This window comes from Mustela putorius, unplaced genomic scaffold (genome assembly GCF_011764305.1).
Source record: "Mustela putorius furo isolate JIRA1106 unplaced genomic scaffold, ASM1176430v1.1 tig00003845_pilon_pilon_pilon, whole genome shotgun sequence".
NCBI classification, from domain to species: Eukaryota; Metazoa; Chordata; class Mammalia; order Carnivora; family Mustelidae; genus Mustela; species Mustela putorius.
The window spans coordinates 31,955,493-31,983,179 of NW_025421998.1; the positions used below are offsets into that span (position 1 = coordinate 31,955,493).

Here is a 27,687-nt window from a genome sequence, read left to right on the forward strand (position 1 = left end):
CTTGTAAACACTTTTATGGGGTCTTTGGAGACCATTGCATGTCTTGGAGTGTCTCACCTATAATTCCCCTTATGCAGATACAAGTTTCTCTATTCCAGCTAGTGTCTTCCTTTGTCTACAACTCTTAGCAATTCCTTAGTGCATCTTGAGCATGTGTCTGCTGAGAGCTCATCATAGGAAGTCTTTACAGGACAGGCTGTACTAGAGCTGGCTGACCTTCATCTGGTCACTGGGAAACACGAACCCATTCTTGGCCCAGAAAGGCTCTGGGAGAACAAATTTATTTATTTATTTATTATCCAGCCCATTGCAGCCTCTTGATTGCCCAAGTAGGAGTCAAAGAGTAAGCTCCTGCATCTCCACAAATACAGAAGACATATTGAACTCTGTGTCATCCCTGTGAACTCCCTTCTCACCACTGGATTTGAACCCACCTTCACTTGCTCCTCAAGAGTGGGACCCAGGTAAAAACATAGCACCCTAAGGTATCTTCCACACCAAAATGCTATTTTCACTCTCATGCTTATTTTTAACCTTCAGAATGGCTGAGATATTTTGAAAGAATCATGGGATCAATAATTAACTCAATTTTTGGAAAAATGTCATATAGTCTAGCATCCCGTTTCCAATGCAGCATTTATTAGATGTTGCTATTTCAGATGAACTTTCCAACTTAACCCTGCTTTCAGTTACCGTTGGCTCCATATTTGAGCCCAGCTTCACCTTAGGGACGATCCTGCTGTCTTCAGGCCCTTTTTTGCCCCATGACCTCCAGCTGCTTCAGTTTCAAATTGAGCTATGAGGCTCCTGGTGGCCACATCTGTGCCAGAGCCAGGGGTCGACTTGCTTGGCTGGAGGGAAGATGGACAAGTGATGGATATAGAGCAGTATGTCTCAACTTAAGCTCTATTAACATTTGGGGCCAGAAAGTCCTTTTCGTGGGTGCTGTCCTGTGCATTATAAGGTGCTAATGTAGTAATGTCCGTGACCCTATCCACCCTATCACATCCACTAGATGCAAGTAGGATCCCTTCCCCAGTTGTGACAACCAAAAAATGTCTCCGGACATCTATAAATGATTCTTAGAGGGGAAAATCATGAACTAGTGGCTGTGAACTAGTAAAACAGAGGGAGAGGAGCAATTTTAAGCATTGTTATTTGCTGAGGAAAATAATGAGTTGGGTTTTGCATGTTAAGAGGGGAGCTAGCAAAACATCCATCTGGAGTTATTTCATAGTCTGTAGGAACTGAGGCCTGGCAGTCATGAGCAAAGTCAAGGTTAGACTTGTGATTTGAGGGTCACTTGTATATAGCTGATAGCTGCACACTTGAGTATGAAAGTTCTCATCCTGTGAGATGAGGTGAAAAAGCTAAGGAGAAATCACCATGAAAGACTTTTGTTTAGAGCATGGACAATTATAATTTGTGACAGGAGTAGAACCAGGGGGGTAATCATAAAGGGAGAGAATGTTTCAAAATGGAAAGACTGGCAAAAAGTATTCAGAGCTGCTGAGAGGTGTTACTTTACTGATCTGAGCCTCTCAGGCCAGGTTCCAAGTAGAGCATATGGATGGTCTAGGATCGTCCTTAGCCCCTATTGGACCTGTGGAAGATCCAGTATGCTCTGATATGCTGAGGGTCTACAATTATAATTTTAACAGATTTTATCACCTTACACAATAGCAACATGAAAAATCTCAGACATCAAGAAGTTTAGCAATAAAGTTTAATCAGTTTCTCTTAAACAATAAGTTCCCAGACTTCCATGATGTTGTGGTATGTTCCAGATAAAGCATGTCGTTGTTCAGAACAGATTCTGTCAAGTCTATCTATTGAATAGCACCATCTGATGTATCGTAGTATCAGATGGAGTTACTGACTGAGACTAATTTGTCTGTTCAGCAGGTGGAATCAGAAGACTGTACTATCTTAGATTTTGTAAGGTAACAGACAACAACAACAAAAAAATAGGCAACACACCAGGGATGATCATAGTCAATAAGCTAAACTCAGAGAATATAAAGAGTAAGAAATTAGAATAGGGCAAATGATGGGTGCTTTATGGGTACTTTAGATCAGTGGTTCTCAGACCCCCTTTAACAATTATTGAAGACCTCAAAGAGTTTTTATTTATAAACTATCTATGTTTGCTGTATTGTAATGGAAACAGAATTTCACATATATTTAAATGTTCATTGATTTAATATTTATTTATTTACTTATTTATTTATGAGAGAGAGAGAAAGAGCGAGCGAGCATGCTAGCAAGGGGAGGTAGGTACTGAGGGAGAGGAAGAGAATGAATCTAAAGCAGGCTCCATGCCCAGCATGGAACATGATGTGGGCTCAATCTCACAACCCTGAGATCTTGACCTGAGCCAAAATCAAGAGTTGGATCCTGAACTGACTAAACCACCCAGGAGCCCCTGTTCATTAATTTTACAATGATAATACATTCATTGCTTGTTAACATCAATAACATTTTTATTAAAAAGAAGTATAGCTTTCAAAATAAGAAACAGTGGTAATGGAGGTATTGTTTTAGATTTTTGTAGCTCTGCTTAATGTCTCTGGCTAACAGAAGATAGTTGAATTTTCACATTACCTTCTGCACTAGTTTGTCGTGGTAACACACATTGTGTCGCCCTCTGGAAAACTCCATTATACACTTGGAAGAAAATGAGAATGAAAAATGCAAAAAATGTCTTAGTATTATTTTGAAAGTAGTTTTGAGCTCTCAGACCACCATATACAGTCATGGGAGTCTCAAGGGCATACTTTGAGAGCTGCTGTTTTAGATGATGGCTGTGAGGTTTAGAAGGGCTATTGTTAATTTCAGCAATGGCAACAGGGTTTTGAAACAGGACTCTAAGAAATAGAACAAAATTTCAGTTGTTCTAGTAGGTTCTTAAAGAAATTTGAGGCATTGTAAGAGCGAGTCAAAACTCACATTTACTAACATTTCCATTCGCAATATTAATTTCAGTCAGGGGAACAATACATGGAACAAAACATCTTTGGATGTCTTGGCAACTCAGTGTATAAGATAGAAATTTATAAATAAATTTAAAGGCCTGGAAGTCATGTTTGTCTGTTTGTCTGTCTATCTATCTATCTGTCTATCATATACTCATTCATTCTATATATTCTTCATTTGGCTGTTGAATTGCTCTTAGAATAATATATTGATGAACAGCATGGGCTTTGAGTTTCCCTCAAATTTTCAAAAGAATTTTGAGATTTCTTGTGTTCAAATTTTAAACCATTTTTGTTTCCTTATCTGTAAAATTGGTGTTGTACTTGTATCAATTCATATGGTTCTTATAGGGTTTCAAAGATGCAGTTACAGCTAAAGCTCATAGCATACAGCTGGGAACAGAATAAATATTCTTTACATTTTTTTAAAGTTGTGGTTAAGAATTTGTATGCACTGGGTGTGGTGCATAAACAATGAATTTTGGAACACTGAAAATAAATTAAATTTAAAAAATAAAGAGAAATGATCTATTAAGTCAGAAAAAGACATGGAGGAAACGTCAATGAATATTACAAAGTGAAAGAAGCCAATATGAAAAGGCTACATATTATATGATTCCAAATGTATGACATTCTAGAAAAAGCCATGGAGATGGTAAAAACAAAAACAAAAAACCCGTGACCGCCAAGAGTTACAAGGGAGGGAGGCATGAATAGGCAGAGCACAGAAAAATTTTAGGGAAATGAAAATATTCTGTATGGTACTGTTATGGTAGATACATATCATTTTATATTTGCCCAAACCTATTGAATGTACAACACTAAGTGTAGACCCTAATATAGACTATGGGTTGGGTGATTATGATGGGCCAAGTTATGTTTACAAGTCATAACAAATGTTTTATTTTGGTGGGACATATTGATAATAGGAGGTAGTGTGGGATAGTGCATGTGTGGGAGCAGAGAGTATATGGGAAATTTCTGTACGTTGCTCAATATTGCTGTGTGTCCCAAGTGACTTTAAAAATAAAGCCCATTAAAAAAAGAATTTGTATGAACTGTATATGTGTTAGTTGATGGATTTGAGACTTAAAAATAATTTGTTAGGCATGTGTGAAATAATAAGAAATAGGTGTACATGGTGATCCTTGCCCCTGGTTCCTGACACAGAGTTCCTACATCCCTTGGAATTTCCTGGGTGATAACAGTGTCTTTTGTTCTGATGAGGAAGCTTTTGGTGGGTTCCTGGTTGTGAGTTCATCCCCAGAAAGACCAAATTTCCTGGGTGATAGCAATGTCTTTTGTTCTAATGAGGAAACTTTTGGTGGGTTCCTGGATGTGAGTTCATCCCCAGAAAGACCAAATTTCCTGGGTGATAGCAGTGTCTTTTGTTCTAATGAGGTAACTTTTGGTGGGCTCCTGATTGTCAGTTCATTCCCAGAAAGACCAAATTTCCTGGGTGATAGCAGTGTCTTTTTTTCTAATGAGGTAACTTTTGGTGGGCTCCTGGATGTGAGTTCATCCCTGGAAAGACGGAGCCAAATCAGAAGTTGTCACAGAGAATGGGGGGGAAAACCCCATGCATCTGGTGTCAGAAGTGTTTTGAGTGTGTTCATAGTTTGAAAGAAAAAGAGCAACACATAGGAGAAGTAAATGTTTTCTACTCAGCATGAAAGATACTTTCTTAAAATTAGATCACTAAAAAAGTAGAATTTTTTAATACCATGCACTAAGAAAGTTCTTCTAGAATTCTTGATCTGTAAATGATTTGATGGTAGATGCTGAATGAAACTCATGAAATAGACTACTATAAAAAGACTATAATTGTGGCTTTTAAAATTATTTTATTTCATATTTTTCCTTTTCTTTTTCTTTTTCTTTTTTTTAAAGATTTTATTTATTTGTCAGAGAGAGAGAGAGAGAGCGAGCACAGGCAGACAGAATGGCAGGCAGAGGCAGAGGGAGAAGCAGGCTCCCTGCTGAGCAAGGAGCCTGATATGGGACTCGATCCCAGGACACTGGGATCATGACCTGAGCCGAAAGCAGCTGCTTAACCAACTGAGCCACCCAGGCGTCCCTCATATTTTTCTTATTACAGTTCAGAATTTCTTGCTCAGTTAAATTGATGACTGATGATTCTAGAGGACCCCAGCAGCATCTGGATTGCTTCTTTGTGTAAAAGTCAACTTCCATTATCCCTTATTTCTCCACGCCCACAACACTAAAGGCTCTGGGATAGTAGGTTTATAATATTTAGTGCCTTTAGTCCATGCACAGGGGTTGATCAAAGCAGGATAATTTGACCCCAGTGTTTTAGCTGCAAGGGGCTTTTGGCTATGAGATGACATTCTATGGAGACAACATTCTATTGAGATGACATTCCATCAACATCAAAGAAAATTAGAAGTTGACATCAAGTCATTGGAAATACACAGAAACATTGGTTTAGATATTCCAGACACTTGGGCATTCAGTAGTCATTGTTGTGGGTAATGTATTGAATGATAAGTCAAACGTATATAAGAAACTATTCAGTGAATGTGGAAGCCATTTTTTTAAGTATAAGGAATTTTTAATGATTTCTTTAGATCCAGTAATGGAAAACAGATTATTCTGGCAGTGTCTATTGTCTCTCCAGAGCCTGAGGCTAAGGGGTTACATACAAACAACTTATTGTTACATGTAACATACGTAACATATAAACAACCATTGTTGTGTAAGGATTGACCAGAACCACTGTCTTCACACACAACCTAGTTAACTTCTCTTATGAATAAAAGAAGAGTTGTTAATTTCTTTTTAATTTTATATTTTAAAGAAAAGTACTTCATTTTATATTTATTAATAAAGTGGATTGTTTTCATGCCCAACTCAGTATATTTTCCACTTAGATATTAATTGGTGTTCTCTTTGCACACTGATGTTATGCATTATTGGAAATGGGCGATTCTTTTGTAATTCCCATTTGCAAATATAAATACTTTCTCTTTAAAAAATAATTTATTATTTATTTATGTATTTATTTATTTTTAGACAGAATCAGGGGAGGTGCAGAGGGAGAGAGATAATCTCAAGCAGACTCCATGCTGAATGCAGAGCCAAGCATGGAGCTGAACTTAGGTCTTGATCTCACGAACCTGAGATCATGACCCGAGCTGGAATCAAGAGTCAGATGCTTAACCCAGGTGCCCTTAAAAATACTTTCTTCATTTTTTTTTTTTTTGGTAGCATAAATGTAAATACATTCATTGTCCATGCTGGAGTATCACAGTCCAGTGTGGAAGTATGCATGTATAGACAATAGTATGAATGATTTAAATGGCATAAAAAGAATGATGAGATAATATATAATTTTAGAAAAATTATACTGAGTAAACATCAGTAAGTGATGAAGAAGGTTGTCAAGAGAGGTTTCTATGGTTTCAGTTACTCTGCATCCTGTAGGACAGAATAAATAGTAATAGTATCAAATGCTAAGTCAGAGCTATTTTGTGGGAGAAGAAACAGTGCTGGTGCTGTCATACTTGAACTCTGGCTCCCCTTTTGCTAGCTGTGTAACTTCGGTGGAGTTATATAGATTATATAATCCCTCAGTTTTAAATTCTATAGAGATGGGGTTATTGTGAATATTAGAAGGGATAATGAATATAAAATGTCTAGAATAATATCTAAACCATTCTAGATGCCCAATATATAGTCTCCATTATTAGAAAGATGAACACAGTATCCCTAAAATAATTTATTAGGGATACAGCAACAACTCAGCCTCAGTCTTTTCCTTTAAGGAGCTTATAATTCATTAGGTATAGATAGGCTTAAAAATGTTTGAAAAATATAAGAAACTGCAAAACAAGAACGGCTAGTTTTCCTTGAGGGCTTGGGGGAAGAGGAAGCATTCCTCAACATGGTGATGCTTAAACTGATTGTTGAAAGATATGTTGTCTCGCACAGGCTGTAGAACTAAGGGAAGATATGATCGTGGCCATCCAGGTAGAAGGAACAAGTTCAAAGAACTATAGTTTCATCTTCTGGATCATGAATTATGAGAGGATGGCTTGGTGAAAGCTAAGAATGACAAGCTGGTTGGAGGCTGGATCGCATATGATCTGACATTTTGTGTTGGGAAGTATGAACTTCATCCTGCAGGTACCAGGAAGTCAGTGGAACACTTCAGTTGGAGAAGTGACATGATCCTATTTCATTGGAAAAATATTGTGTTCGTGGCAGTATGAAGTATATATTAGAGAGGGACAGGAATAGAGGAAGGGAGACAAGTGAGAAGTTGAAAGTAGCTGTCCAGCTGAGATACCGTGACTGCCTGAACTAACCTCTTAGAATACGATGTGTAAGAGGAGTAGTCAGTGGTGGCATTGGCAGATTTTGGTCAGTGTTTGAAATATGGGGCTAAAGGAAAGAAGGAGTTTAAGAGTTTAAAATCAATTCCATTGAATAAGAGAAGTGAGTGTGGCCAGAAAAGAGAAGGAATCAATTGTGTCAGGTGTTAAGAAGATGTTGGATAAAATGAGACCCGAAAAGAATTAAAATTTTTAATCAGGTTATGCATGCCTACATATACATGTATTCTTTACAGATGAAGGTCTAGGTGGCTTAGTGGCAGCTATAATAAGGGCTGTTTTGGGGAGGTAAGAGTATGGAAAGGTTTTTACTTCCGGCATTTATGAATTGTAATTATTACTGAAAAAAACCCAGAAAAATGAAGAATTCAAAAAAGGAGAAAATAAACCAGTATGGTTTGTTTGCTTTGTGTTTGAAACATTGGTGTTATGAGTGACTGACTGTCTCTTATGGTAAAACTAATGCGGTCCAAGTTTGGGTCAATTTAGACCCCAACTTCTCTTAAACACAACTTCCTGCATTCTCACTGCATAACATTTTATGAGACATTTTATAAGGACTCCCTGAAAATGAAATATTCAGTTAGAAATTATTTCATGAGAACCTAAAAGTAGTATAACTAAACCTAAGAATTAAAAATGCAGGAGATTATGTTAACAGTTTTCCTTGAACATAGATAAGAAATTACACATTTAATGTGGTGGAGGAAAGGTTCTTAGAGATATTTACCCAAGGTGTTTCCATGCAATAGTGGGCCTGGACTGTGGGGGTTTGGTGAGGGAATGGGAGGTGAGGATGTGGACAGAAGGTTGAATGTTCTGAGGGACTGGATGTGAAAGCTACGTGAGGTAAGAGAGGAGCTGGAGGCCAACACCAGGTGGAGAGGATCCGGGTTCATGAATTTGTTTACAACCTGAGAGAGAGACAGGTGTGTTTATAGACTGTGCAGAAGGAGCAGGGAAAGAGGGGACATTTGCAAATACAGAAGACAGGGTAAGAGAGATGGAACAAAGTTCTCCTTCCAGATGATAAGGGGGTGGGAGAGGTGGGTGGGTGGAGGTCCCAGGGAAACAAGGCAAAGGAACATTTCAGCTTCTTTCAGCTTCTGATACTTGAAAGGAGGAGTGAGCATTAGATCCTGAGGTTGAAGGCTCTTGCTCCTGACACCTTTAGTTTCTCTGTGAAGCAGCAATTAAGGTTATCAGCAGAGAGGAAAGCTGGAGGGAAGGAGAGGGTTGGTTAGCACTTGAGAAAGGTGAAGAACTCAGTCAGCTTTTGTGAGGACAGGAAGAAGGATCTGCTGGGGTGGGCCCCCACGGTGGATGAAGGGTTGAGGGGGTGGGATAGAATAAAAGGTTTTGCCTTGTCATACTTGTGGTGGGGGTAGGGCAAGGGCGGTTTCCTCATCCCAGTCAGCCATTGGGGCTGAGTGCAGAAATTCTTTTGAAAGGACGGGGAGAAAAATCTGGCTTGACAGAAATGGAGGCCTCTGCAGTCTTCTGACATAGATGGAACATAGACCCAGATTTTAGTCTTTCTTTTTGTATACATTTTAACTACTGAGGTACATTTTAACGACCAAGCATGAAAAATTGGAATTAGCTCATTTAAAAAGTATTCTTTAATTGCCATCTTGACTGAAGGAGATCTAGTTAGGTTTTAGGTGACTGATGTTATCTTTCTGACTTGTCTGTTTCTGAATGTGTCTGGTGCTTAAAATAAGTGTCCTTTTGTCTCTCTCATTATCTTATAAATGACATAATTTCTGCTAGTTAACTGGATACCAGAATTCTTCCTTTCATTTTTACTACTTCATTGCTCTTTGCCTTGTTCATCTGTCACAACTCTGAGGTTTAAATGGCTCTGAGGTTCTGCATATCTTCCCCCAAAACCCCGCAACAACACCGCATGTTTGGGTGAGTCTCATTGTATTCGGAATCACAACTCCCTTGTCTTTCAAAATCTCACTATTTATAAGGAGACTGCAAAAGTTATTTAAAGTAGGGGCCAGCCAACTCTAGCCCGTGTGCTAACTCCAGACTGCTGCTTGGCTTGTGTATACAGGGCCCATGAGCTGAGGATGAATTTTCCATGACTTAATGGTAGAAAAAAAACCAAAAGTAGGAGAATATTTCATGACCTGTGGAAGTTATATGAAATTCAAATTTTAATGTCCATAAATAAAATTTTATTGTGGCATACCGTCTCGTTAATTTATGTATTGTTCCTCGCTGGCTTCTCCTTACAGTGTCAGAATTGAGTGCTACAGAGATCTGTATTGCCTGCAAACCTATAGCACTTACTCTTTGGCCTTTTATGGAAAAAGTTTGCCAGTCCCTGGTCTAGAGGTGGTCCCTGGGTATATTATGTTAGTATATGCTTAGCTGCCTTCTTCTTGCTTGTTAGTGGAGTTAAGTTGTTTAAGGGAACAAAGGTTTGACACTTTACATGTTATTATGGTCCATGTATTACCTCTGTCATTTATGTGTTCAGTTGGTTGTTCTTGAATCCTTACTAGGCTTGTTGTCAGATGCTGTGAATCTAGTGATAGGAATGAATAAGGATAGTATACTCTCATGTAGTATATTATTCAGCTCTGGAGTCAGATAGCCTCATTTCAAAGTCTGCCTCTATTACTTCCTCGCTTTATAAACTTAGACAAGCTCTTTTGGTTTCTTTATCTGTAAAATGAGATGTTACCCATATTTAGCTCAGAGCTCTGTTGTGACCCTCTAGTGAGAGAATTCATGTCAAGTATCTGGCACATTGTAAGTATTTCATGTTGTTGTTGTTGTTAGATTGTAATACTTTCTGTGATGAGGAAGAACTTCCTTCTATAAAAACCATGAGACAAGACTAGCTAAACCTTCTTGGGATGCTTCACCTTGTACCCATGAATTTGATTGGAGACACTATACTTCTTTGATTGGAGACACTATGCTTCTTTGAACACTATCAGAATACTGGGTTCCTGGCCACCACCTTGGAGTCCAACTCTTTAGCCGGGTCACAGTTCTTTCTGTTTTGAATCTGGCTTCCTCCTTCAAGACCTCAGCATTCTTTGTGATTAAAGCTTCCCAGAGCTCAGTGACAATCATATAGCAATCTCTGTCGTTGATAGAAATCCTTAAGAAGGAACTGTGGGGTTTTTGGGGTGTTTTGTCTTTCTGGTATAAATTCTTACTCTCCCAAACCTGTGTTGTTAGTAAGAACTGGGTCTTTAATTTATGGGCCCACATGCAGGTGAGATTTGTAGTGCCAAACAAAATGACCACCTGCTTCATTCTGTCATTCTGTTACTTTCAACTAATAACCACATGATGGGAAAAATTAGTCCCACTTTAAATATGCTTTCAAAACTGCAATTCTTTGTTGCTATTCCAACTGACTCTGGCTTCATAAACATTAAAATGAGAAAGAAATAGATGAGAAAAGTACCAAGGAAGATACTACTAGGAAGTTGAATAAATGGGAGATTCAGATGGAATTCAGATAGTATCAATGAGAGAATTCAGATAGAGGATCTGAAAGCCTCATGGTAAGGACATTGTCAATACAAGCGGAGAGCCTCTCTGTATTTTGAAAATACCAAACTAGTTGATTTGAAACAGTTCCCAAGTTTGAGGCTGATTTTGCTTGGATTGTGGCACCTTTAATTATGCAGAGACTCAAAATCTCTTAATTAGTGGGGAACTTTTTGGTCTAAATCATTCTAATAACAGCACAGTCATACATTTTATTTTGAGTAAACAAGTCTTTCATTAGCTGTTTTTGAAATATTTGTATTTTGACAATGAAATTAACACAACGTCTAAAGATAAGCAGTTGGGAAAGAAAACTTGTTGGAATCTTGACTTCATATAGGTTGTGTGATCTTGGCAAGCCTTTTGTTTTGTTTTGTTTTGTTGTGGTTATAAGGGAGGATAATGAGACCCATCTCATAGAATATTGTGTGGGATATATGAGTAAATATATATGAAGTTTCTGATATATTTGTAGCATTACCTGAATTGTAACCATTATAATATTATAAATGAGAGTTCTCTTTGTCTGTTTGCAAAGATGCAATCATTACATCAACCTCTTTTATTCAGAATAATTTATCTTGGGAAAATTTTCCCTAACCTATCATTGCAAACTACCACTTAACTGTGTGTTAAAATAGATCTTTGACAATAACATTATATCACAAAATTTGCTTTTCAGATGAAAAAGGTCTTATGTTCTTATTAAACATTAATCTACAGAATGAGAAATACCATTTAAATGAATAAGAAACAGATCCCCCTGACTTAGCTCATAGTTGGTAGAAGTTTAATTAGTTAATTTTTAAAGATTATAACCTTGGAAAAATAGCAGTGGGTTTCTAGGTGATGGCTTAGTTACTTGGAGTACAACCATATCAGGTTGAAAAATGATGTTACTGACAAGTAAGGAACCCAAAAGAATCAATGGTGATTAATTATAAAGTATGTGGCTGTTACCGTTTCTCTTTACTGTATGAAAACATGTACTTCACAAGACAGGAATGGGAAGCTGGTTGTAATTACATATTTATATAGATTTATTTTAATGCCTGTCTCCATGGATGACCCTAGCAATGTAAATTGTGGCAGAAGACTATTATAAAGAACACCTTTGAGAATGAGAAGTTGTCCACAAAATCTATGACCACAGTCTCAAATGAAAAGCTTAATAAAAATTCGTGAATGATTTTGAGTAAAATGTAATAAAATCTATCTCTAAATTCTAAAATACCTTTACCCCTAAAGTTTGTATAATTATCATTCTTTAGGGGGATGGTAAAATTATGTTTATCACATTTTTTTTTCCTGAAGCAAACAAGATTTATCACTAAAAATACAGCAAATACTAATAAAGTACTTAGTGTATGTCAAGGACTATTCTGGTGAGCAAAACAGACAGTGAAAAAGCAGACAGAAATCTCTTATCTTAAGGACTTTACATTCTCATGGACAGAGGCAGACAATATTGATGTATGTGTCTATATGTGTGTTGTAAGGGAGCGAAATCTGCTACCCCAAAATGTTCCTCTTTGGCTTGTGGCTTATTTTGGGCTGATTATTTTTAAGAAACAGAAGACTCAGGAATTTTTTTTTTTTTTTTTTTGGTACCTCCCACCTAACTGCCTAAAAGTATTTACACAGAGAAAATGCTTCAAGGCAGGAGCTCACCATAGATTACAACAGTACAATGTGATCTAGTTGTGATAGACAGGAAGGAATGCGGCAAGACCTGTTTGATTGAAGTCCTGTGTTCCCTTGTTTCTGGATGACCCAATGAACATTTTTCTTCCCAAATGTTTACTTTCATCTTCCTGTGAATTTCCTTTCTTCTCTTTGAGGCCCTACACCCCCCCCCCCAATACCCCTTAGTCCAGAATAACATACATACCTCATTTTGCATGTTTTTGAAATTTCTCCTGCTTATGTGGATTCCCCATTTGTATGTAATTAAATGTGATTTTCTCCAGTTAATCTGTCTTGTGTCAGTTTAAGTTTTATTCCAGACAAAAGAACCTTCAAGGGTAAAGAAAATTATTTCTCCCCAACAGTGTTTATACATATATATGCACACAAGTGTGTGGGTTTATATGTGTGTGTGCATGTTTAAATAGTGATAAGAACTATTAAGAAGAAGCAAATAAGAAACGATCATATGGGCGGGTTTTGCAGTTTTAAATAGGGGTTGTGAAGGCGTCACCAAGAAGAGGACACTTGAGCAAAGATTAGAAGCCAATAAGAAAATGCCCACACAGAGTTCTGAAGGATGAGTTTCAGGCAGTTTAACTGTAGAATGCAAAGGCTATGAGGTGGCAGTAACCCTGGAATGTGTGGTAAATGTCAAGTTGACCACTGTGGCTGGAGTTATGTAATAGAACATGAGGTCAGGGAGGTCACAGTTGGGAAGAGTAGATATTATAGATATCATAGTTTCTTATACCTCACTGTAATGAGTTTGACTTATTCTTAGTGAGAGTGGAAACCATTGATCTCATAAGTAAAATTATTTAACACATTGTAAAAAGATTGCTCTGGTTGTAGAATGGATCATAGAATGTAAAGAGAAATAAAGGAAACAATGGAGGCATTTAAGAGGCTTTTGCTGTATATCAAATGATATATAATAATGGCTTGGACCTGGGTGGTAGTAGCAGAGGTGACAGGAGAAGGTAGAATTCTGGATATATTTAAAAAATAGAACCTATACTGGAGTGTCTGGGTGGCTCAGTCATTTAAGCCTTTAACTCTTGATTTCAGCTCAGGTCATGGTCTCAGGGTTGTGAGATCAAGCTATGTGTTGGGCAATGTGCTGGGCATGGAACCTGCTTAACATTTAAGATTCTCTCTCTGTGTCCTCTCTCTTACTTCCTCTCTCCCTAAAAAAACAAAAAAACAAAAAAACAAAACAACAACAACAAAACAAAACAAACAAACACAAAAAAACCCCTACAGGATTTGCTGATTACATATGAGGTACACATATTTTCCCCCCTGAGTATTTGAAGGGTGGGATTGTTGATTATTGAGAGGAGGAAAACGGAGGAACAAATTTGGAGGTGAAGTCAAGAGCACAGTTTTAAAATGTTTATTTAGAATGGTATTCAATTGAGTTGGTAGCTGAGTATAGGAGTCTTGATTTCAAGGGAGAAATCCATGTTAGATATAGATGTATAGAATATGAGTTTTAGGCACCTATGTGGTTCTTGAAGTAGTGAGATCACCAAAGGAATAATGGTTGATAGAGAAAAGAGAAGGCTCAGGGGCCATTCCTTGGCACAGTCCTAAATTTCAGGTAGTGTTTCTCAACTTTGGCTGCAAGTAGAATTACCGAGAAACCTTAAAAAGAAGTATTCATGCCTGGGTCCTACCCCTAAAGGTTTAGGTTTAACTGTGCCAGTCAAGGTTCAGCCTGGGTGTCATGGAAGTGATATCATATCACTTTGCTGTATTCTGTTCATTAGTAGCAAATCACTAGGTCCAATCCATACTCAAGAGGAGGGGATTATACAAGGGCTTGCACATCAGGAGCTAGGGATCAATGAGGGCCATCTTTTTTTAAAAATTTTAAAAAAGATTTTATTTATTTATTTGACAGAGAGGGAGAGAGTGATCACAAATAGGAAGAGAGGCAGAGAGAGAGAGGAGGAAGCAGGCTTCCCACTGGCAGAGAGCCCGATGTGGGGCTCGAACCATGGACCCTGAGATCATGACCTGAGCCGGAGACAGAGCCACCCAGGCTCCCCAGGGCCATCTTTAAAGGCAGTCTAACACAAGTAGGTATAAATTTATTTTAGTACATATTTGAAAAAAAACTCATGTTTTCATTTAAGCTATAGTGATATAATTTTCTTTATAAATAAATATATTGAACTAGATATCTTAAGTCAAAGAAACATTAATAAGAAAGGTATACATGAATATTGCAAAAAAACAAGACAATGGTATAAATTATATACACTTGGAAAATAATGAGTCTGTATCAATGATGCTGTGTGTGTTAACATTATGTCCTGCTTTCCACTACTGGTATTAATGCTCTCTTGGCTGTTATAGAAAAGAGAATCATAAGCCACCAGGTTCTGCCTGTTAATAACTTCTAAAAAGTATAATTCAAAAATATTCTCTAGATACCATGAAAAGGGACATTTGAAAACTAAGAGACAATGATCTATGTATTGAATCTTTATTTTGCTGAAAATCAGGAATAGTAAACTGCTGTAGCAGCAATTATAACAGCTGTCGAATTATAGAGTAAAATCATCCTTCCTTCCACAGCAGCTGGAAAGTTTGAATATTAATTATCATATTATGCATGGCCCAAATAAAGGATGTAGTAAGAGAATGGAATTGAAGAAAAATGTTCATGAGGAATTTTATGGAGAAATTCTAAAATAGAAACTTAGGGCTTTTGGCAGTATTATCACTATTGTGAGATTTTTCCTATTTTTTGAGTCTCAGAGGGCCAACCTTCTTATTCCTCTTGCATATTCCTCAACAGAACATCATCCCATGAAAACAGATTTGAGATTATGAACTGACATCTGAAACATGTAGGCTGAGGTGTGTGGAAAAAAATGCAAGCACCAGTAAGTGCCTGTCGTTAGTGAAATTTTAATCCCGTTTCTTTCATGACAGGCTGGGAGTGAGGCTGTGTCAGATTCAAAGAATGTACTCAGCACGGGAGGATGGCTGAGGTATAGAGAGAATCTAGATTGAGATCAGGAACCATGTGACTAGGGTTCTGATGATGGATCGTTGACATGTATATGTGATCTGTACTTATCTGTATAATCATGTCTATAGATAGAGCAGAAAGGACGAAGACACCTTTTCTTTCTTATTTCATAAGTCCCCTTTACTGCTCTATTCCTGCAGATTTTTGTGCAACTTTATTTTCTCATGAGACCTGCTCTTCTCTCACTGTGAAGGAGCAGTATTTGTATTAGATGCAAAATTTTAACTATGAAATTGAAAAGTAGGTCTATACTAAATACTCTTGTCCCTTTACCGAATACTCTTGGCCAACTATGAATCACACTACATCAGCCTTTTATAAAAGTAAGAAACCCATGGGTCTTCCTCCCATTTCTCTCCTGCTATATTATAGCCATCTGTAACTGAAATCTGTAGACTTTGTTTTTCCTGAATATCTTTCAAATTTCTTTACTCTTCTCCATCTCCCCTATAAACAATCGGTTTTGAACTACTATTACTTATTTGCTTGGGACATTGCCATAAGGAAGTGATTTATGCAGCTTCTTTTTTTAAAAGATTTTATTTATTTATTTGAGAGAGAAAGAGAGAACAAGCAGGGGGAGGGGGAGGGACAAGCTCAGTGTGGAGCCCTACATGAGGTTTGATCCTATAACCCTGAGGTTATGACCTGAGCTGAAATCAAGAGTTGGAAGCTTAACTGATGGAGTCACCCTTGTGCCCTGATTTATGAAACTTCTTAAGTAATGTTTTTATGGGCATCAAAGAAGGACTTGAAATTAGACATGGTAGGAAAATGATTGCCATGGAATAAGAAATCTTCTAAGCCATCTCGCTGAGTCCATCACTTAAACATTAGAAAACTGGGGCCCCAGTGGAAAAGTCTTATTGTTTATTTAATTGCTTAGTGTCAAAGCAGCTGTTCTTTGGAATCCCAACTGGGGGTTGGGGAGCAGGATATTATATTGATTAGTAATATGTGCTGTGGAATTGAGAGACCTGGCCTTGACCCTTGGTTCTCCTACTTCCTAATTATATGGTCTTGGATGATTTTTTAAATATCTTTGTTCTATTTTGTTCTTCAGCATCTTGTCCTTTGGTATGCCATTCCCCCTCAGCTTCTTCACAGGATTAATTTAAACATCAAATGCTGCAACATAAGGAAAATACTTACATAGTGTTTGGTCACACTGAGCATTCAGTATGTCCTAAAGTTATATTTACTTTTTTTGTTGTTTAAGATTCAAAAGTCTTTTTTCAAATTGTGATCCAAATATTATATTGTTTCACAGCTGGGAAGGTCTTAACCCCAGCCTCTTAATTCTACAAATAAGGGAACTGAGGTCTAGAGACACAAGATGATATGTTCATGGTTACATAGTTGATGCTGTGATGTATACAGGAGAGGGGCCCCAGCTCCTACTAAGATTCCTTAGGAGGAGACACACCCATGTTTCCTTCCTTCATCTATCAGTCTTATCAGTGACACAGCATGCACAATCCAAATTTATTTTGAACTCTGCCAGAGGAATCCTTTTGCATGCTGCAGGTAACACACATCTTTGCAGCAACTGGACAAAGTATAAAAGGCTTGTAATAAACTCTCACTATGTAATAGCTCAACAAACTTAGAAATGTTATCTAGCTTTTGCAGGGAGTTAAATGAGATTTCCTTCAGTCCATTTCATCTTGGACACATCATGACTATTTATTTCACCACATATATAAAATAAGACTAAGTACAAAGTAAATTGGGGACTAAAACTTAAGAACCAGAGATGATGGTTTCCCATTCTTTAAACAGATTTCATATCATATTTGAAAGCATAAATGAAAATTCATATTGAACATGAAATAGACATTTATGTAATAATATAAGTATGATAGATGGGAAAGATTACCTGGGAATCTGGGCAATATGCCTAGACCAGAGAGACCACTTTTTGAAAGAAGAATAACAGAACTCAAAGCTTCTGCATAAAACGTCATCCGAATTGGATTGATTCTCTAAGAGGTAATAAGCTCATGAGTCAACAGTGGGGTTACTAAAAAGGTAGCTACACAAAATATTTTCAGCTATAATTTAATTATAATCACATTCAACTTAAAAAAGTCCCCTTTCTAAAAAAAAAAAAAAAAAAAGACCCCTTCTCATAAGACACGTTTTTTTTTTTTTTTCCCTCCTAATGAATCACTTCTCAGTATAAATCTCTGCTTTCTAAAGAAGGTGTCTGAAATTTACAATTCACAGAACAAAAGGAACAAACCAGGACAAACCCAGACAAACCGTGAAATATGGTAACCCCCATCTCTGCTGTGGAAATAACCAGTTAGAATAATGTGTAACTGGTGAATGGGTGACATAGATTTTTGATGCCTTTCTCTTTTCCTGTTTATGGTCTTGAGAACTTTTCTGATGTTTTCTCTCTCATTGTTCTCCCAGCTCTCCTGACACTCCATCCGGTCCTGCCATCTCCAGGCAGGGCTTCACGTTCCAATGTTGTTTTCTTTTCAGAGGAAGGCTGCTCTTGACCTCAGGGCTCATTTTTAGCAACGTATCTAGAAACTGCTCTAGTAACCAGTTCACACTATATAGCTCCTGACTTGGTGTAGAGGAAAACCATTCAGCATTTGACCTGCAGTTTCCTACGCTAGCTGTGTGTCTCTAGGCAAGATCATAAGCTCTCTAAACTACGATTTCTTTATAAATTTTTGTGTGAAACCTGTTTATGGGCTTATGGTGGAAGAGGGTAAACCCTTCTAGAGACCCAGCTTGGAGAGCTCTGAACTTCAGGATCTATCATCTACCCCAGGTTTAGTAGCTTAAGCCAAGAATGTGACATTTTACCTCCCAAACCAAATTGTTTTTTTCACAGAACATCACTTCTTCCATTCCCTTTTCTCCTTTGCTTGGAGCCAGTTGTGATTCTCCAGTGTCTAAGTTTGGGACAGTGGAAAGACATTGTACAATTGCAATTCTTGTATCTTAAAGATCAGTACTTGACTTGACTAGGGTCATCAAGCACCAAGATGTTGGCTTAAATGTTATACACTGCCGAGGCTCATCAAAAGGCAGAAAATTGTCTCCTACTATGTTCCCTATCAAAGAGAAGGGATTGATCATGATGGAAAGATGGGGGAGGTGTTTTACTCTTTTTAAAATGGTTCTTTAGAATGTCTGTTTGGGAGATTTTTAATTTTTTTTTTTTGCCTCCTTTGCCCCCAAAGCCATCAAGACATTAATAAAATCTAGAGTGCTGTGTGAAACACTAATTTCTGTTTTCTTTTAAGTGACTGTAGAACTTAAGTGGCCATTGTCACAAAAAAAACATGATCTTGGCACCCAAAACAATACCTAATTTAAGTTCTCTCAAGAATTAAATGAGATATTGCCAGGTATATGAATAGTTGTTTAATTGTGGGGTTTCTTCTTCTCAGTACTTCTTCTTTTTTTTTTTTTTTTTTACATCTCATTTGAGTTTTCATTTCAAGATCTGGGAAAATGATCTAACAAGTCTTATAGTACTTAATGGGGGCCATTTCAGAGGACCTGACAGAATTTTGGGGAGATACATTTGGACTCAGAGAGGAAAAAACTATTTTTCTCCCAACAAACATTTTATTATGAAAAAATTCAAACATACAGAAGGGTTGAAAGGATTGTATGGTGAATACCCATAGTTCTCATTGATGTTATGATTGATATTTTCTATATTTGCTTACTGATATTATCTATCCATCTGTACCTATCTCTGTCTTGCCATCAATCTATCTCAGTTTTTGAATGAAATTTCAAAGAGAGATATTCGTATACTTAATTCTAGACACTTCAACATGCATATAATTAAAGGGTTCTTAGTTGTTCTGTTTCTATTTTTAAGGTACATTTTGTACACAGGGAAATGCATACATCTCAAGCATACCATTTGATGAGGTTTGACAGATATGTGTGATCCAAACTCCTGGGAAGATAGTGAATATTACCGTGACTCCAGAGAGTTCTGTTCTAAGTCAGTACCTACTTCTACCCCTCGCATTTAGGATGTACTCATTATGGTGATATGTTTCACTACTGAGATCAGTTTTGTTTTTGTTTTGGGTAGATCTTCATATAAATGAATTCAGTCTATGTATGCTCTTTTGTGTCTCCTTCCTTCACTGATGCAATGTTTCTGAAATTCATTCATGTTGTTGTATCAGTAGTTCACTCTTTATTGCCAATACTAAAGAATTGCCTTTTGAAAGCCCCTGTAATTCTTTCTCTGCTCAAGAGCAAAGCCAACAATTTAAGAAACAAAACAAAAAAGGAAAGGGGGAAAAAAAAGAGAGCCAACTCAAGAATTGTAGAGAACAAACTGATGGTTCCCAGTGGGGCAGGTGATGGGATTAAGGAGGGCCCTTGTTGTGATGAGCACTGGGTGATATATGGAATTTTTGAATCACTATATTGCACAGCTGGACTAACATTATACTGTATGTTAACTAACTGGAATTAAAACAAAAACTTGAAAAAAATACATAAAAAATAAAAAACAAAAATAGGTCATAAAACAGGAAAAAAAGTGTAAAGCCAAACTAGAGCATGTTTTAGACAAAGTGGGAAAAAATTATAGGTGGATTTTTTTCCCCTGAGTTTTCATCTATTAGGATCTGCTGTCTCAGGGTGTTTTTCTTAGTTGTTCTTCAGAAGCTTAATTTCTGCTTGTCCTCTCTACAACAGGAATTTGCTCATTAGGTAAAGAACTTGATTATTTCATGTGGTGGAAAATATTTAGCTTTCCCTACTTGTTATTTTCCTTTGCTCCCTGAATATGCTGACCACGTCCAGACAGCTGCGGCAGTACACACAATGGAGAAGAGGCGGGAACAACATGTATGACTCTCTGCCTCTGTCATGAAGCCGATGTGATCATGGTGGGAGGATGGTCCCTTGACTGTAAGACTTTTTCCATTAGTTCCAATGCTAATCCACAGAAAGCCTATGAAAAGAAAGCTTGACAAAGAGCAGCCATATTTTGGAACTGACACTCACTGAGTAGGGATAAATCTATGGCAGGAGTGAAAAAGAGAGATAAGCAACCAATTACCTACTGTAATACCAAGGATATGAAATTGGCTCTAGTTAAGTCTGAAAATTCTATTAGAAATATGTGGCTGTGTGAAAAAAATTAAAGGGAAGTTGTTGAGATTATTAACAAATGAAATAAAATGAAAAAAAAAAATCTGCTTTATTGAAGCTGATGGAAGCAATATATTTGACCCAGTCAAATTAATGCCAGAGCAAGTTGCCCATACTCTAAAGGAAATCAGGGACTTGAGAGGAGGAAATTAAAAAAAAAATAAAAAATAAAAAAAATAAGCCCTCAAAGAAGTCGTCTTAACCTATGTGGCAGAATTTTTGTCAAAAAAAAAAAAATTTCCTTTATAGGGGCACCTGGGTGGCTCCGTCTATTGAGCATCTACCTTTGACTTGAGTCATGATCCCAGGGTCCTGGGATCCAGTCCCGCATCAGGCTCCCTGCTTAGCGGGGAGTCTACTTCTCCCTCTGCCTACAGCTTTCTCTGCTTGTGTTCACTCTTTCTCTCTCTCTGTCAAATAAATAAATAAAACATTTTTGAAAAAGAAAGATACTAGTCATTGCAGGTAGTGGCAGAGGAAATAAGCATTCTCTTATGTTAAAAAAATAATTTCCCTTACAAATTAAAGGAAACAAAGCCAAAATTCCATTCCATTATCTCAGTTACTCTTTTTGTTTCTTTGCTGTTTTTCTGTTTGTTTTCTAACTTCAGTGAAGGTGTGTCCTTTCTCTTCATTTTCTTTATTTTTAATTTCTGTATGTTTCAGAGAGATACTTTTGTAAAATAAATTAATAGAAAAATGAAATGCACAAAATAAATAATTCAAATCCATAGATTTTATTAGGTTAAACAGATATAACATTACTCTCCCAAATAACTTTAGAAGCTTAGAAACACATCATCTCAGTTCCTCTTCTATCCTGTTATGGACCTGTAGCTCTTAGTCATGGGCAGTAGGGGGGGGGTAGTGCTGATTTACACCAACTCTTAATGTGTTTTGAAAGTTTGTGTCCCAGAAGAGAAAGATAATTTTGAACAAATGCATTCTTCTTCTTCTTCTTCTTCTTCTTCTTTTTTTTAAAGATTGTATTTATTTGTTAGAGAGGGAAAGAGAGAGATCATGAGCAGGGGAGTAGGGCAGAGGGAGAAACAGACTCCCCACTGAGCAGGGAGCCCAACTTGGGGCTCCATTCCAGGACCCTGAAATCATGACCTGAGCCAAAGGCACACACTCAACCGACTGAGTCACCCAGGTGCCCCCAAACTCATTCTTTAGAATGACATTTACTCTCCCATTTCCAACTCCTGAATAGTTTATTGGTTATTGGTAGCTTCTCTATCATAAATCATTAACGTGCTTAATTTTATAGTCAGGATAAATTTACAGTTAACATTTTATGACAAGTTCATATTTTCAGTAAAGCAGAGTTCTTAGTACAGAATTATAATCTGAAAAATTGTTGCCCTTCATGCTAGAACTATAAAAAAGTACCATAATCAATGAATCTTTTAAATAGACATTCTCTTACATGTATGGTTATTTTGATTTCCCTAAATATGTCATCTATTAGGAAAAGCTAAATGGAGGACATGTCATCTCCCTTCTGCTCCCTCCTTGCCCTACTCTCTGTTTCTCAACTCAGTAGACATTGTCCAGTTCCTCTTTTTTCAGGCTTCAGCTGCCATAGCTCCATGCCTTTCATGAAATATCAAAGCAGTAACGGCCTTCATAATATTTTCACTACTACCTGACAGAAATAAATCTCTTTATTGTTCTTAAAAGACACTCATCAGAGAGATAAAGTGCAAATACTTCCAAAGCACGTTCACTTGTCTCTAAATCTGTGAAGACTTATCTTCACACCAGACGTGTTAAAATAGACAGGAGCTCCATCACTTCAAAAAAAGCCAAATTAGAAATTTAACTTTGGAGTGCTGAGCTTAGAGCCTTCACCCCTACCAAATTTATTTGCAGAGCCCAATAAAGTTTTTTTTAACTTGCCTTCCTAACAAAGTTGTTTCAAAAATAGGTGTTATTTTTTTATATCTTGAATGTATGATTTTTTGTATTTAACTAGCTATATAATGAGATCTGGCATGAAGATTGACTAGCATATTACTAGGTCAAGCAGTATCATAAAAGGTTAAAGAGTGAAAAACTGTGGGCACCTGGGTGGCTCAGTGGGTTAAAGCCTCTACCTTCAGCTTGGGTCATGATCCCAGGGTTCTAGGTTTGAGCCCCACATCGGGCTCTCTGCTCAGTGGGGAGCCTGCTTCCTCCTCTCTCTCTGCCTGCCTCTCTGCCTACTTGTGATCTCTGTCTGTAAAATAAAAAAAAATAATATCTTTTAAAAAAAAATAAAAGAATGAAAAACTGAAAACCTGAACTCTCAATTACAAGACTTGAACAGGGGTGCCTGGGTGGCTCAGTTGGTTGAGCGACTGCCTTTGGCTCAGGTCATGATCTTGGAGTCCCAGGACTCAGTCCCTTGTTGGGTTCCCTGCTCAGTAGGGAGTCTGCTTTTCCCTCTGACCCTCCCCCGCCATATTCTCTCTTTCTCATTCTCTCCCTCTCTCAAATAAATAAATAAAATCTTAAAAAAAAAAAAAAAGACTTGAACAGTGAAGTGGCTAAGGGAAGAGCTGCTGTGTTTGTTGGATGACATAAACATTTCATAAATAATGTGCGACCCCAGCTTTTTTCTTCTTGAAATGTAATAAACAGTGGTTCTTTTCCAGTCACTGCATCTCTGTGTAATGGGCGTTGCTGGGGGTAGTACTGTTTTTAGCAGAAACTCATTAAATTGCAGGCATTGGATTGGAGGTAGTAGTCCATTGGATTGGAGGTAGTAGTAAAGGAAAACCCTTGGAGTGGAGATAACCAGCAAGAAAGAAAAGTAGCAGAGAAATGACTAGAAACAAGATTCCAACCAGGCAAAAGTCAGTTGACACCACAATCTTTGTGGCCTCAAGGAACAATGTGGTTGAAACAGGCTAATATTGAGCCTGAAAGGGGGGTATTATTTATTTTGTTTATTGGCTGTCTCTCCCCACTCGGATATAAAAGTCCATGGACATGAATTTTTGTCTTTTATTTTTTTATCACTCCTGAGTCCACAGTGTTTGGCATTAGTACTTTTTTAGTACATACTTGTTGGATGAGTGAATGAATGCCTTGTCTTTCTGAACGGGTGAGTGGGTAGCAGCATGTCCTTTCTATATGAGGGCCTGCTTTGACCACCATGAAATGCTGGAAAGGGACTTGGCTCTGGTAACTTTTTATATTATATTCTCTTTCCAAACCAAAGGAGCTTTAATGTTCTTAGTTAATGTAGGAAATATCATTTCAGTCAAGTGGGATTTACCAGGAAGGACCTGGTAAGTAACCAATGGATCCACTTGAGTCTTTCTGTATCTGAGGGGAAGATGTTTGGGTGAATAACATTCCCATTTTATTTGTTTGTCTTTTTCTTTCTTCCTTCTTTTCTTTTCTTTTCTTTTCTTTTCTTTTCTTTTCTTTCTTTCTTTCTTTCTTTCTTTCTTTCTTTCTTTCGTTCTTTTTGTAAACAAATCCACACCTCACTTCTTCAAGATAAAAAGTGACTAGTGAGAGCACATTGACATATTCTTCTTCAGAACACATGAGGACTGGGGACGACTGAGGTGGAACAAGTTAGGTAGCCTCCCCCAGTGGCTCTAGACCAAGCGGACAATGGGTGGAGATTTGGAGGTACAGCAAAGGCACTTGACAACAGGAACATTGATACTAGGCAGGGCTTCAGCATTTTATTTTGTTACACAGGACTTCTGACCTTCTGATATTCTCCAGTCATAGGAATTGGTAAAGGAAGCGGTTAAGATCAGGGGAGTAAAAAACAAGTCTTGTTCTAGATATCCACTGAATAGAATACTCTGTATTGGCTAACAATTTGATGATAGTTCCCTGAGTGTTCTCAGCTTTATTTATTTTTTCTCTAATTTCCAACCCTCATCAAATCTCCATCAGTAATGACATTGTGTCTGGAGTATAACCTGATAATTAGACAGGAGACTCTGTAAAATGAGTTTTAACAATCTTAGATCCTATCTTCTCATCTGTTCAGACTCCTAATAGCAGGACAAAGGAATATAAAAAAAACTAAGAATAATCTAACCTTCTAGTTTCTGAACTAGATGGAGGATACAATGGAATCTGTCCATGAATAAGTGACCATGTTTAATGCTTGACAGGTTGGAAGATAAGCTAAAAGTTAACATGATTTCCTTAGTGGGATTTCAGATTTGAAATATGAACACTTTGGGTAGAAATGTGGATGCTGTGACTCTACCTTGAACTTAGACACTTTTTTCTGTTTAATTACTCATGTTTAATATCAAGCATATTAACCTAAGTATAAATTATCTATAGGCCAATTTCAAATCATTTCCGGAACACACACACAAACACACTCCCACACACCCAACACACCCCCCCACACACACCACTCCTTCCCACATAAAAGATAAATAGGTTCAATCAAATTAATTAAATCTAACACTAAATTTAACACTAAATTCCTATTGTTCAGTAAGGAGGGGTATGGCTACAAATCTTAATCCAGATTCATCTTGGATTATAAATAAAGCTACCTTAAAATACTTAGTCTCTCCACCCAAAAATAATGAATGTTTTTATTTATTCAATTTTTCCATTATACATCTGAATTAGTGTTTATTGTTTTTTTTTAGAGATTTATTGAACACTACATCTAAAACTAATGATGTACTGTATATTGGCTAATTGAATTTAAATTAAAAAAGATTCTTTTTTTTTATTTGAAGAGAGATATAATGTGCATGAGTCGGGGGTTTCAGAGAGAGAAAGGGAACCCTCATGGTGACTCCCCACTGAGCATGGAGCCCTACGCAGGGCTCAATTCCAGGACCCTGATATCATGACCTAAACCAAAATCAAGAGTTGAATGCTTAACTGACTGAACCACTCAGGTACCCCTAAGTTTTCTTCATAAGGGTCTATATTTTGTTTTTCCCTTTTAAGTGTTTGATGTCTTTGGCATTGTGGTTTTCTTTGTTTTTGTATAAGGGAGACATTGAGTTTTTGCGTATATGTCTGTGCCTAATTGCTTTGTGGATATCTCCCTTGAATTCAAATTATTTTTAATATATTCTCTTGGGATTTTATAAAAACAATGATATGTGCCCTACATCATATATTTGACTAATCTTCCATGCTAAGTAACTTTCCCTTGCCCTGTGGTTTTTGAGTTGTGGACGTGTGAGTCAGCCATGACTAACTGTGTGTGCTTGCTTGGAACTTTCAACCTTTTGGAAATAAAGCAAAGGGAAAGGCCAGGGAGAGAGATCATTTGCTGTGATTGCAGAAGACTGGAGGGCCCAGTGGTGTAATGATGACTGATAACGTTGAGGGTCTCCCCAACAGATCATTCCTATGAAATAATCTTGGGTTCTTTCCTTCTCTCCCTTCATCCCTCCCTCCCTCCTTCCGCCCCTCCCTTCCTTCCTTGGATTAACCGTGTTTATTACTTGGAGGAAACAAGCACCTTCTCAGTCTTGATTATTAGCTTGTACCAGTCTACTCTTTTAGTGTTAAAGGGGGACGTGCAGATCGTGACTCCAGGCATGATACCAAGTAGGCAGATCAGCTTAGGGGCAACCTGTATCCAGTCACAAATTCATCTCACATTAGCAGTGAAGATTCTGGCGTCATCTCAAATTGTTATTTTCCTTACTCATAAGTTTAATGGATAGATTTCTTCCTTTCTCAGTTTCCTTCCACATAGAGTTCTCTGGCTTTCCAGGTGATTATGTGAACTCTCTACTATCCCTTCAATTAATTCCTTTACTGTGTGAATTAACCAAATTCACAGTTTCATTGAAAATAAAGATTGGAAAAGAGTCCTGTCTGTGGGTGGAGAGTGGAGGAAAGGCTGGAGGTACAAAAAGGCCAGAATTCAGAAAGCAGTGATTAGATCTGGAACAGTGCAGGATTTCTGGATTGGCTTAGTTGTAGGGAATAGATTAGAATGACCAGTCAGAGAAAATTAGAGAGGGCTTTAGTTTAAGAATCTTAGCCTAAGAAAATAGCCTTATGGGCCTTATGAGCATATGATGACTTTTCATAGAAGTGTGAGTTGAAAACATTAGTTTTTTTTTTTAAATATTATTTATTTATTTGAAAGAGGGAGAGTGAGAGCGAGCACAAGCAGGTAGAAGAGCAGAGGGAGAGGGAGAAGCAGACTCCCTGCTGAGCAGAGAGCCCAACGTGGGGCTCTACCCCAGGACCCTGGGATCACGACCCAAGCCAAAGGCAGATACTTAACCTACTTAACCGACTGAACCACTCAGGCGTCCCGAAAGCATCAGTATTAACAGTAAAAGATAGAATTCTTCTTACCAAATTTCAGTAGAAATTAAGAATAATAGGGGTTGAATATGTACGTTGAATCCTGTAGGACTATGGAAAGCATGCTAGCAGATTGGAAAACTTTGGTTTTAGTGTCGTGAATGCTCACTTCTATCTTAAATGCGTGGGGGGTGAACAGATCAGAGGGAGCTTCTCTGGACAGGGGCACCTTTAGGTCTATATCGCCCTTGCAGGGGATCACTATGGACCGTGTCCTGATAACTGCAGTCAGCAGTCCTAAGAGACACACTTTGGAAAGCCCACGAAAATGCTCCCCAAATGAGGGGTGCCTGGGTGGCTCTGTCAGCTAAGTGTCAGACTCTTGATTTAGGCTCAGGTCATGATTTCAGGGTTGTGAGAGTGAGCTCTGCATTGAGATCCATGCAGGATGTGAAGCCTGCTTAAGATTCTCTCTTGCCTTCTCTCTCTGTCCCTTGCTGCTTGCATGCTCTGTCTTAGGGGGGGAAAAAAAGTGCTCCCCAAATGAGAAATGAATGGAAATGAAGCAGTATTTGTGCCTTCGTCACATCCGGAAGGATGAATGCCTTTAGTTAACCACCTGTCACAACTCTGTTTATCTCTCATCACATTTTTCCTGTGTCCTGGCTCTTGAGGT

The 27,687-nt window shown here is 37.7% G+C and overlaps 1 long non-coding RNA gene and 1 other non-coding gene across 12 annotated transcripts in view; one reads left to right on the forward strand and one right to left on the reverse strand.

The window, feature by feature from the left end:
- Nucleotides 1-27,687, forward strand: part of LOC123387001 — a 319,566-nt gene that overhangs the window by 232,192 nt on the left and 59,687 nt on the right. The gene's annotated exons all lie outside the window — the stretch shown is intronic.
- Nucleotides 26,262-26,414, reverse strand: LOC123387144. Its single transcript, XR_006601490.1, has one exon. It is a non-coding gene; the product is annotated as a U12 minor spliceosomal RNA (small nuclear RNA).